The 12029-nt window shown below is 42.8% G+C and overlaps 1 long non-coding RNA gene across 1 annotated transcript; it reads left to right on the top strand.

Annotated features, from left to right (window-relative positions):
- The first annotated feature begins 3915 nt into the window (after nucleotides 1-3915).
- LOC308578619 lies at nucleotides 3916-11523 on the top strand. The gene is made up of 3 exons (XR_014004039.1): nucleotides 3916-3993; nucleotides 9373-9440; nucleotides 9905-11523. It is a non-coding gene; the product is annotated as an uncharacterized lncRNA (long non-coding RNA).
- The last annotated feature ends 506 nt before the right edge of the window (nucleotides 11524-12029 follow it).

Here is a 12029-nt window from a genome sequence, read left to right as displayed (position 1 = left end):
TATCAATGACCATGCAGCTGTTGCTGCATACATAAGCAGATTTTTGGATTCTTTCGGTATGTCCATTCTAGTTATACCTATTAAGAAAGCTTATGGGTTTTTAGCAAATGTTATTTTTATCATTTTTTTCAATTAATTATACATCATTTACCAAAAATCTTTTATAACTTGCATTGCCACCACATATAGTAAAATGCACCTTCTGCTTCTTTATACTTCCAACACTTATTACCTTTTGTTTTGTACATTTTTGATAGTTTAACTGAGGTTAGATGTCATCTGTACATCATTTTCATATAATGCTCCTTAAGCACCCTGTTTTATTATTTTTGGTTGCTGTTTCTGCAATTTTGCTGTTAGATTTGTTCATTGCAGTGAGGTTGATTTCATTGTTGTAGAATTAATTTTTAAAGAAATAATTATCTGTTTAAATTTTGTTTCGTAGACCTTGTGTACAAACTGTGAAATGCAAGATAACATAATGAATGAATGAATGAATGAATCCACCAAAAGTTACAGATAAGTATGGAAGAAATACAAAATGTGTACACAGGAAAACACTATTTGTACAGCAGTCTAATGACTTAAAAGGACCCATTTTTAAGGGGGTCATAACTTGCATATTTAGCTTTTAAACCCACACCTACTAAACCCCCCCCCCTACTCTCCTTACTGGCTTATTCAAAGCTTTAATTTCCCAGAATCTAGCTTGATACATTTCAACTGAGAGACAGCTTGCATTGTTTGACTTTTCAGCACAATATGTTTCTGCTTTTCTCTCTCTCTCTTTAATCAGATAAAGGTTTCATGATAGGGGGGAAATATAGTTGAACTATGGAGTGAACTTCAAAGCATATAATGAACAATCCAATACAATACAATCACTTCTGCTTATCATTTCGATGGTGAGAGTTTCCTCCATTTGTATACACTGCACATGCCTGCACATGTGCATGCACAAACACAAAGATACTCATGCAACCAATGTGTGCTTCTGATGAAATTGATGCTAAAAGATGCATGCATGTCTCATTCAGTCTAGTGTTGATAGACGTCTGGTCTGCAGAATTATTCTCCATTTCTTAATTCAGATGCAGATCACTAAGAGATCATGGCAGCAGCAGATTCTGAAAACAATTCAAAACATTAGTGCTGACCTTTAAAGCCCTGAATGGCCTGGGCCCAGTATACAGTACCTAAAGAAGCATATCCACCCCTATTGTCCAGTCCTGATACTGAGGTCCAGCTTCGAGGGCTTTCTAGCAGTTCCCTCACTGTGAGAAGCTACAGAGAACCAGGCAGAGGGCCTACTCGGTAGTGGCACCTGCCCTGTGGAATGCCCTCCCATCAGATGTAAAGCAGATAAACAATTATAGACCTTCTGTAGATATCTGAAGGCAGACCTGTATTGAGAAGTTTTAAATATCTGATGTTTCATTATATTCTGTTGGAAGCTGCCAAGAGCAGCTGGGAGAACCCAGTCAGGTGGTCAGGGTACAAATACTAAATTATTATTATTACTAAGTATGCTTGGATGGCCACGTTTATTAGCTATATTAAAATGGTTCTGCAACAGTTAAGTAGAGACTAAATCTTGGCTTCCTGTTAGCAGATGGAATCTAAGGAGATGGGAAGTAAATTTCCCCACAACTCCTCTTGAGGAAGGGCCATAGCTTAGGGGTAGAATAGTTCTTGAATGCAGAGGGTCCTGGGTTCAATCCCTGATGTCTCTAGGTAGCACTGAGAGCAACTCTTACCTGAATCCTTAGAGAGTCACTGCTAGTCATTGTACGTAGACAGTACTTAGCTAGAGGAACCAATGGTCTCCATCAGATATTCTAGATGGTCAGGACCACCCAGAAACCTGCACTGACAGATTGATTCTCTCCCCCCCCCCCCGGGTTAACTCTCATTATTGATGAAAATAAGATGAAAATAAAATGTGATCCAAAGTGTACAGGTGAGAGGGGATGCTATCCTTGTAAAAACATAAGAGCATAAAACAAGCCTGCTGGATGAGGCCAATGGCCATCCAGTCCAGCACAAAGTTCTCACAATGACTTAACAAATGTCTGTGGAAAACCTTCAGGCAGCACCTAAGTACAATGGCTTCCTCCCCTCCAGCAACTGGTATTCAGACAGAGCTGTAGCTGGGGGGGTTGGTGAGATGGGCCCCCACCAGGGGCGCAGGCGAGGGGGTGGGCATAAATTATCTGCTGAGACCAGGTGCTCTGTCCAGCCAGCACTCCCTGCCCGCAGCCCAGGCAGGGCACTGGATGGCAGCTGCTCTCAGCTGCTCCCCTCACCCCTTGGCCCTCCTGGCAGCTGGGCTGGCTGGGCAGCCTGATGGGGGAGCCTGCGCGTGCCCAAACACTTCATCCCGTTTGGCCATGAGGTGCTGGCTCTGCATCTCCCGGACCTCACTCAGGGTCAGGGCTGAGAAGGTCCCCCAGCCTTGGCCCCTTATGCGGCCTCGCCACCTCACTGCCCGCACTCCTGACCCTCTAGGCGTTGGGGGAGAGTCACCAGCTTCAAAGCCTGCCTACTCTGGAGTCACTTCTCTCTCTCTCTCCTTTCGCACACCCTCCCTCAAGGGTGCCAACTTGAAGGTAGGTTATCAAGTCCTGTATAATTGACCACAAGACAGAGTGCACACACACTATTTGAATGGCAATGCCCATTAACTGGGGCAAGAGAACCTCCTCAAACATTTTAGGAGTGTGTGTGAAGGAACCTTGGCCCCAAGGAGTAGGCTCCCATGCCCTTCTCCCTATGAAAGTGGGGTGCTCCCCACTTTATGTGATTTCACTTATGCAGGCAGGGGCCCGGAACATAATGTCACACAATGGTAAGTTAATCAACGCAGAGTCTTCTTCATAAACAGAATAAAACTTTGCTGAAGAAAATAAACTTGTTCAGAAACAGCATAGTTAAAGAGCATACACAGAGCACTCATAGCAGCTATCTGACTCTTCACAGAGGCACAGTCTTAGTTAGTGATTTACTAGTCTTGGAGCCACTCTGTCTGCAACAACCTTTGTCTCATGATGCATAACCCGCGTGTAAGTGGGGAAATGCCTATATAGTGGTACCTCGGGTTACATACACTTCAGGTTACAGACTCCGCTAACCCAGAAATAATACCTCGGGTTAAGAACTTTGCTTCAGGATGAGAACAGAAATCATGCTCCGGTGGCGTGGCAGCAGCAGGAGGACCCATTAGTTAAAGTGGTGCTTCAGATTAAGAACAGTTTCAGGTTAAGAACGGACCTCCGGAACAAATTAAGTACTTAACCTGAGGTACCACTGTATACCATCATCTAGGTCAACCTTCCCCATCTTGGTGTCCTGCTTCAATCAGAATTCATTACAAAAAAGAATTCATTACAAGGTGAAGTGTGTGAGGAATTGAATGGGTGTGGGGGGTTGGGGTTGGGGTTGGAGGAGAGGCAGAAAGAAGAGCTAATTTGTTCACAGCTAGGGGGTGCAATCTGGACCACAGCGCATCTCCCGGGGCGCAAGATCACCTAGCTATGGCTCTGTAGTCAGAAGCATAATGCCTCTGACAGTGGAAGTAGAACATAGGCTCACACATTTTTATTGGCCCTTTTATAGGTTCATTGATGCCCCAACCTGGCCTTGAGGGCCAGAAGACATCATCCTGTAAAAACAAATTTATGGGAGTGTGGTGTAGTGGTTAAGAGTGGTAGTCTCGTAATCTGGGGAACCGGGTTCGCGTCTCCGCTCCTCCACATGCAGCTGCTGGGTGACCTTGGGCCAGTCACACTTCTTTGAAGTCTCTCAGCCCCACTCACCTCACAGAGTGTTTGTTGTGGGGGAGGAAGGGAAAGGAGAATGTTAGCCGCTTTGAGACTCCTTAAAGGGAGTGAAAGGCGGGATATCAAATCCAAATCTTCATCCCTGAAAAGAGAAGGGCAAGATAACCTCCGTTTAAAGAACAGATGAGTATCATTTGAAAAGCATGACAGATACGTAAGTTGCAATCTGCACACATTCGGATCTCTCCAAGGTCTCAGGCAGAGGACTTTCACACCATCTGCTAACTGATCCTTTTCACTGGAGATACTTGGGGATGTTAAGCATGCAAAGCATGTTCAGTGCCACATAGATCTGGCTCCTACACACAAATGCTTCTCCTCATGCCCCTCCTCCACCAAAAGCATTTGCAGAGCTCACATCACTTTCTTGTTGCTCAATTTCCAGCTTTCCCTCTTACTTCTGTGTAGGTCATGTATTGCTTCATTAATTTGCCATACTGTTCTGTTGAATCTGCATGAAACAAACAACAAAAAAGGACATGTACTGCAATTTCCCTTCTTTTTCTGTGCCTTTGCCTCTGTTCCACTCATACATGCCAAAATTATTGTTGTTGTTGTTGATGATGATGATGATGTTTAAGAAATTAAAAGGCCAAGTGCCAGAGAACACTAGCCCAGGCAGTGTTGACTTCCTGTGGCTGGAAATTACATGGAGGGCAACCCATCCATACGGTGCCTTAACCTGGCTTACATGAGACGAAGGGCTTTCCTAGCAATATTCAGGGTGGTGAGTTGCAAAGAGGCTGAAGATGTTGGTAGGGCCCTCCAAGGACAGTTTGCCTAGGGTCTGCCAAAACTCAGAGTCAATAATGGCTATATTCATTTACAACTTGAAATCTCTCCCAGCTAATCTGTGCCTATGTTATGTGTAAATCTTGATTCACAAGTGTAGAAGGTTAGATGAGAGGAATGACCACTGTGTTACATCCTGTTATGGTTCATCCTGGAACTCCCATAGCTATCTGCCCTTTTCTCCTCAGAACAACACTTAGTCTAAACCGACAATTCACACTGGTCAGAGCGAAGTGGTGTGAAACCGAAACCTCTTGCACCAAAGTCCACCAACTCCCATCCTCTCCAAAGAGAAAGTGGCATGATGCTTTTTAACACATTCTACAAAGAATGGAAATACTGAGAATTCCAGTATGGATCTTTTACAAATGTCTTTTGTGGCAGAACAAAAAGAAGAGTACTTTATTCCAGAATAGCAGTGGAATATGATAAAGTTGTGTGAAAAGATGCCAAAACAATTCATAATCAATAGCAACTATGTCACCGTAAAAGGTAAGAGCTGAGAGGTCCTAAGTGAAGTTGTTTAGCAAAATGGGGTAGGAAACAGAGAGGCAGAGACAGGGAGACAGAGAAGGGAGTAAGGCAGTCTGTTGGACACCATCAGCTGGCCACCTCTGTGCCAAAGAATAACCCCCCCACACACACACATATCTTCCCTTGAATTTATTTGAAAGAACTGAAAAATGGCTAGATCTTGACCAGGTGCCTTAGCAGGAGGAAAGGGGACCAGAGTGTGCCTTCAATTTTGCTATAATTCCTCAGCCCAGGAGACTTGTCAGGGGATTGATTGCAAGGTGAGCTTGGCTTCAGCTTATTGTCTGGCTCCCTGCATGGAACATTTGATCATTTATCATGCCATCGATCCAATAAACAACACCCCACTGTCATCTGTTATTTTTGTTCTGTGCCTTCTTGGTTTGCAGGGTAAGCATGAGTGTAGGAAGGAGAAAACATATTTTATATAGAGAGAAGATGCCCAACTTTTCAAAAAGAGACAGCATTGCCTCATTGTATGCTGCTAGACAGCTTTTTAGTTAAGGTCAGCTTCGTCAGCTTTTTTTTCTTCTTCTCTCTCTCCCTTCCACCATGCTGTCCAAGAAGACTACAGCTTCTTATAATGTTTCCTATTGTCCATAACTCTGTCAGAGCTCAAAGGCAATGACAACGAGTGCTCAGTTGAGTTGTACTCTGCTAGGCTTGCAACTTTTAAAACTCTGGATAAGGGGCAAATAGCTCAATGGTTCTGCTTTGTATGCAGAAGGTTCCAGATTCAATTCCCAACATCTCTGTAACATAGGATTGCCAAATATCCAGAATTTCCCAGACATACCCGGAATACTGCAATTGAAAGCAGTGCCTGGATGAAAATTGGAAAAATGTCCAGGAGAATCCAGACGTATAGCAACCCATGTCGGCAGAGTCATTTTTGCCAATTTCCTCAGAAATTGTTGACGCTCAGAAACGTCAACAAGAAAAAGGTCAACAACTTTGGTCAAAAAGGAAAGGAAAGGAAAAAAGGAAAGGAAAGGTCAACAACTTTGGCAAAAAGTTTTCTGGATTTTTACTTTTTGAAATATGGCAACCCTGCTAAGATTCTCTCTCTTGACAATCTGGAGAACCACTATCAGATGGGGTCAGCATTATTGAGGGATACACCAGTCGACCAGTATGTTGAACATTCCCCCCCTCCCATTTGAATTCATAAAATGTATGCGGATGTTAGACTATGTGTAATCTTTCTTGAGCTATTCTTTATGGAGCTAGTGTAGTTTTGTGACAATGACCATTCATGAATTCATTCATTAGCCCATGTGATATTTATATGTTTTCCATTAATCATTTGTTCATTTTCCATTTTCCATTGCATTTCCTCCTCACTTTCCCAACCAAAAAATGTTTGTTTCTTTTTTTTTTAAAAAAAAGGTTTCTTTGTTCCATCAGAGTGACTGAGCACTTTAATCCACTTCAGTCTTACAAACCTAATATTCAAAAGCATTGATAAGACAGCTTATTGCCTTCCTATTAAATCTATATGCAGTCTGTTAGTGGCAAGGAAAAAATAGGTATAAAAGAGGATAATTCCCTGGATGCTAAGCGTGAGAGAAACCAGCAGACATTTAAAATCACAAAATATGCAGCAAAGTGAGACATTTGAAATATAGGCTGTTGGACCTTTAAAATATGCCCCTAAGAGTTCCAAAATGGTCCCCACTTTCCTTTGCACAGAAAAAAACCAAACAAACCCTACACGTTTGGTAAGTTTAAAAATGTTTACTTAACAAACTCTCCAAAGGTTCTTGTGCTTTTCCATACAGCACTCAGAAAACACAGACAGCAATACTTAGGTTAGTTTCAAAGTGATGAAAGTTCCTATATTGTTGTTATAGGAAAACAAAAAATAGCATATGAAAGCAATGTGGTCTGAGCTTGGATCAACCAGCTCAGACCTCGCATGTTGAGCTTCTCTGGTGAACTGAGGGGGGTGGACCAGGGCAAGAGGGGGTTGCCTGGCAGGAGAGCTTACTCCGTGGCATTAACCACTTCATGCATATATTAGCCTTGAGCATGTTGATTATATTAGGCTGGCTATCCCACACATTCATCTATGACCAGCAGTGGAGGTTGGCGAGATCCAGCAGTTGCTGTTTTTCTTTACCATTGCTTATATCCCACTTCTCTGTTAGTATTTTCATGGCAACTAATCAAATCCAAGAATGCATAATAGGCTTACATTAAATCAATGCAAAACTGACATGTTGAAGACTTCCCCTTGCTCTGCTATAAATCGAGGGAGCTGAATGGTGCAACAGGGGCACAAATGCAGGTAGTTGATGGTGGCTAATAATATCAGAGTCCTCGGCCCCTCCCTCTGCTACTTATAGTTAATGTTCTTTACCAGCTACTGAAAGGCTGCCATTGGGAAAGAGCAGGTGAAACACCCGTGAGCTGCTTCCAGACAGTGTAGGAGATACAGAGCTAGGTGTTGCAGTGCAGAAAGCAGGCCACATCTTCTTACCCGCGTTATGGTAGGGTCCCAGGTTCAATCCCTGGTGCCTCCAGGTAGATCTGGGTGATACTCCTGCCTGAATTATATACTAAGGAAACCACCCTGAGCCTTGTTAATGTTGTTGCTTCTCCACCCATCCTCTACCAACATGCGAGAAATATTAAACACCCTCGTATTGTCTTGCAATTTCCTCCTGGGTGGTAAACCAGACTGGGGGGCAGATAGAGAGATCAGGGGAATGGGCAGAGGTGACAGTATCAAGGAGAAAGTTGGCCCATTCAGATAGCCTCCCCCCATGCCCTCCCTCCCCACTGAAAAGAAAGGCCTGGATCTGCCACTGCAAATATCTCTAGCTTACACATTTGTTTCTAAGCAAACTCATCTTCTGTGTAGATAGCTTGGAAGGCATTAGAATGTTTGGCAGCCACACTTCCATTTAAATACAGCTTGTAGTTTGTGCAAATAATACTGTAGCAGAGTTTACATTTATTTCCTAGTTGCTGCTCGGAAAGATATAAACATATGCAATCATAATCACTGCACGGCTGGTGATCCAGCCATTCTGAGGGAGGAAAAAAACAGTTATTAAGGTGCCATTTCTGGATAAATAATTTATTAATTACATTACCCACAGCCCATGCAAGTAGAAAAGTGTTCCAAATGTTAATGAATAAATGTGCTGTGCTGTTTAGAAATTAAGTGAGCATACCAGCCACAAATTAGGATCAAAACAAAAATAAAGTTGTCAGACATATAACCATCTCACTTTCAAAATCATGTTCCATTTCTTTTTCAAAGAATTTCACCAAGTGTAACACAGGCTGCGTCTAGACATTGCATTCATTTTATCATTTGATGAGGGCAACATCAGGTGGTGAGGTACACATAAGATCAACCCACAACAGATCAAACTCTGCTGTATTGTGTCATCAGCAGCAGAGAAACAATGGATAATGGTGTCCGGGAAAGTAGTTATTTCATTTTCAAATTGCTTCCTGTGAAACTGCCCCTCTCAAAAGAAACAAATTAACAATAAAGATATATATTAAAACAAATCCAGTACCGCTAAAGACCAGGCTAAGCACCTTGTTGAAAAAGGAGCATCTTCAAAAGGCAATGGAGTTGGTCCCTGCCTGATATATTATGCGAGGGAGTTTCAAAGCATAGGTGTCACCATACTAAAGGTCCCGTTCCTAACTCATGCATAGATAAGATAGCATATGCAAGAGACCTTCTCCTGCAGAGGGCAGGAATCAGTCAGATCATTACAGCTTCCAGGTATCCTGGTCCTAAGCTGTGCAATGCTTTGTTCACCAGCACCTTGAATGTAGCCCAGTAGCTAATTGGCAGACAGTAGTAAAAGCAGATGTAACATAGGATGACAATAAGCATATGATATCATTGTAGGGATTTCGCCCCCCTATAGGACATGAGTCACAAATTCAGCTGATGAAATGCACTCCCCCCCCCATGTTTTTATCACCCCTGTGGTTTCTGGGTGGGTGACATATAGACACATATGAATCAGCCTGCAGTAAAGCTTAGGAAGCAGATAGCTGATACGGCTTATTAAACCTTTGTAGACCTATGATGTTACCTCAGCAGAAACCTGAGATTACAGCATGTCAGGGAGGCTACTAGGCTGACCTGTTGACATAGTAGTTTGCAGTATAAAGAAAGGTGAGTGTATATGAAAAGTGAAATTCCTAAATATATTATTTCTTGCATCTGCAGCCTGAAGTGGTATAGAGCATCCATCGTTCAGTCTCAGAAAGGGCCAGTTATACCATTCCCATAGCAATGTAAGAATCCCTTCCCATTGTGATATGATGATCCATGTAAAGAAGGTGTCTACCGGCATACCTCCTTCCTTCCAAGTATTACTGGAGAGGTGTGGGAAGGCACCAGGGAGAAGGAGCCCCCACACCACTGCAGGCAAATAGTCCTGAAGGTGTGTAGTTTGGAGAGGCAAAATGGAAATTCATTACCAAGCAGATTTTCGTAATAAGAAACCTTTCAGGCTCCCAGTCTATACTAGCTGTGCCAGCTCTTGGGGGGGGGGGGAGAGAAAATAACCCAGTGCTTGTACACCAGGGATGGGGAACCCTTTTCAGCCCAGAGGGCTACATTTGCTTCTGAGGACCACATGCTGGTGGTGGGTGATGCCAGAGGCAAAAATGGGCAGAACAACAATGGTAACTGTTACCTTTCTAAAGTAGGCTGCTTTCTACACATGCTCACACATCCCTCTCTGTCTTCCATTCAGGCAAGCAAGAAGCATGATCAGAGCTCAAAGGCACATTCCAGAAAGAAACGCTCAAGGAGGGTGTGGAACGAGACTGTTGTAGCCTGGGGAGAGTTCTGAGAATCAGAAGGAGAGGCCTGGGTAGGTGCATATGGCCTCAAGGCCTGAAAACCTCCACCCCTGCCATACATGCTTGAATACCAATTATTTAGTCATTTCTTGTACTAATTTGTTTCAAATGACATGTATCCCATAGATTAAAAAATGTGCACAGTGGCAGCTCTTGCATCCTATGGAAGCAGCTTTTGCTAAATGCAATTAATGGCATCTGACATTTGTGGAAAGTGTTTTCCTAAAGAGTGAACGTCAGTCATGTGTGACGAGGAACAGGAGAACAAAGGAGTCATGCTAGGAGATTAAATTAGAATATTATCCTAAATTTTCAACGTTTATGTTTTGCTGCAGAGAACCTCCCAGGAACCTTCATACTAAAGTAAGGAAAAATTGATTTTATATTACCAATTTGAGGATACCCAGCAACGGGTAGCTACTGACTCATTCTCTTTGTGAGATTTTCAAGACATGTCAAATGCAATTGCTGTTTTGATAGCAGAGGTCTTTCTCCTTTGGAGCAAACAGTAAGAAATATTCTGCCATGCAGTGTGCCATGAATTAAGGAAAACATTTGAATTTTGCCAAGGTTCCCCTTCTTACTAACTTGCCTTTTTGACCTTTGCCATGATGGGTTGTACATATTTGCAAAAGACATGTTAAGTGCTCTTTACAGTAGGAATCCTAAATCCTAAAATGGAAGGACCTTCCCATCACTGAGGGCACCTGAGCATCAAGTGACAGCAGTGAATCTAGAAATACCCCTAAGCTATATTTGTCTCCAGGCACTGTGGTCGTCTGCAAGTAATTCCCACACAGTGGGGTTAATGTTGCCAGCTTTCATGTCATGTTTGCAGACATCTTTGTAATAAAGATTGGTCTGCCAACAGGCCTGGTGCCTGAAGCCAGTCCCTCATGGAACACATCCTTGGGGATCCTGCCATAGACATGACCAATCCAGTGTAGATGTCACTGAGACAGGAGCAAAGGACTGGAGATGAGGAAGGATGAGGACTGAGGGGAACCTAAACTGACAGATTTCCCCGTCCCTTCTCATTTTCTTACATTACAAGGTTCCTGGTCCAAGATGAGTATAAGGTGCAGTGTGCAGCCTGTTCAACCTGGAATTAGCTTCAGATCCTTTGATGTAATTATTTTGAAGCAAGTGGCTTGTGGACTGTGGCCAAGCGCCAGGTCAAATCACATCCATCTCCCAAATACCAGCTCAGGACAAAAGGGAGAGCAATCACACACAAAGCAAATGGAGTCATGCATGGGTCCCATCTAGATGGCAGAGATAAACTGTTCATCAGAAAATACAAAATTCCCCAGAAAGACAAATCTCCAAATTCCAGATCCAAGTTTCATGAAAGACCTAATTTTATTTGCGAAGAAAATAGCTAGAAGGCATGCTTGGACCAGCAAGGGGAGGGAGGTCCATTGACAGGTGAGGCAGAAAGACTATTTTCAGAGTTAATTTATATCTTTGTGGAAGGGAAGAAAAATGTGAAAAGAGCAAAGCAGATAATAATGTTCCTGGTGACAAAATGTTAACTCTTCTGACATTAAAAAGTAATATGTTTCAGTTCACATAAATGTTATCAGAAGTGTGGTGGGGAAATCTTAGTCATATGTCACTGATGTCCCCAGTTCAAATTACTGCTCATGCATGAAATGGAATCTTCATATCAAGAGACCAGAAAAGTATCCAATGTGCTATATGTATGTGCATCTTTCTCATAATTTTTCCCAGCTAGAAACCTTTCACAGGGGGTCAGCAACATAGATTTCAAGATACTGAAAAGGTTGTGGTCTTATCTGACCTTTTAATTTCCAATTAATTTAAAAAAGGCTGCCAATGTTTGCAAATTAAATTTTAGCCCATGCCTTTTTCATTCCCACAAATAGTGGCTCATTCTGATCAAAGGAAGTTGATCTCCATAGTAGGAGCAGGTTGGGAGGATGATACATAAAAGGCAAATAAGGGGCGGGTGAACAGAAATCAAATCTAGAACAGGTAAGAGCTAGGGATGGG

This window comes from Podarcis bocagei, assembly GCF_964188305.1.
Source record: "Podarcis bocagei genome assembly, chromosome: Z".
NCBI classification, from domain to species: domain Eukaryota; kingdom Metazoa; phylum Chordata; class Lepidosauria; order Squamata; family Lacertidae; genus Podarcis; species Podarcis bocagei.
Note: the sequence above shows the minus strand (reverse complement) of the source record. Positions and strands in the feature narration are given on the sequence as shown.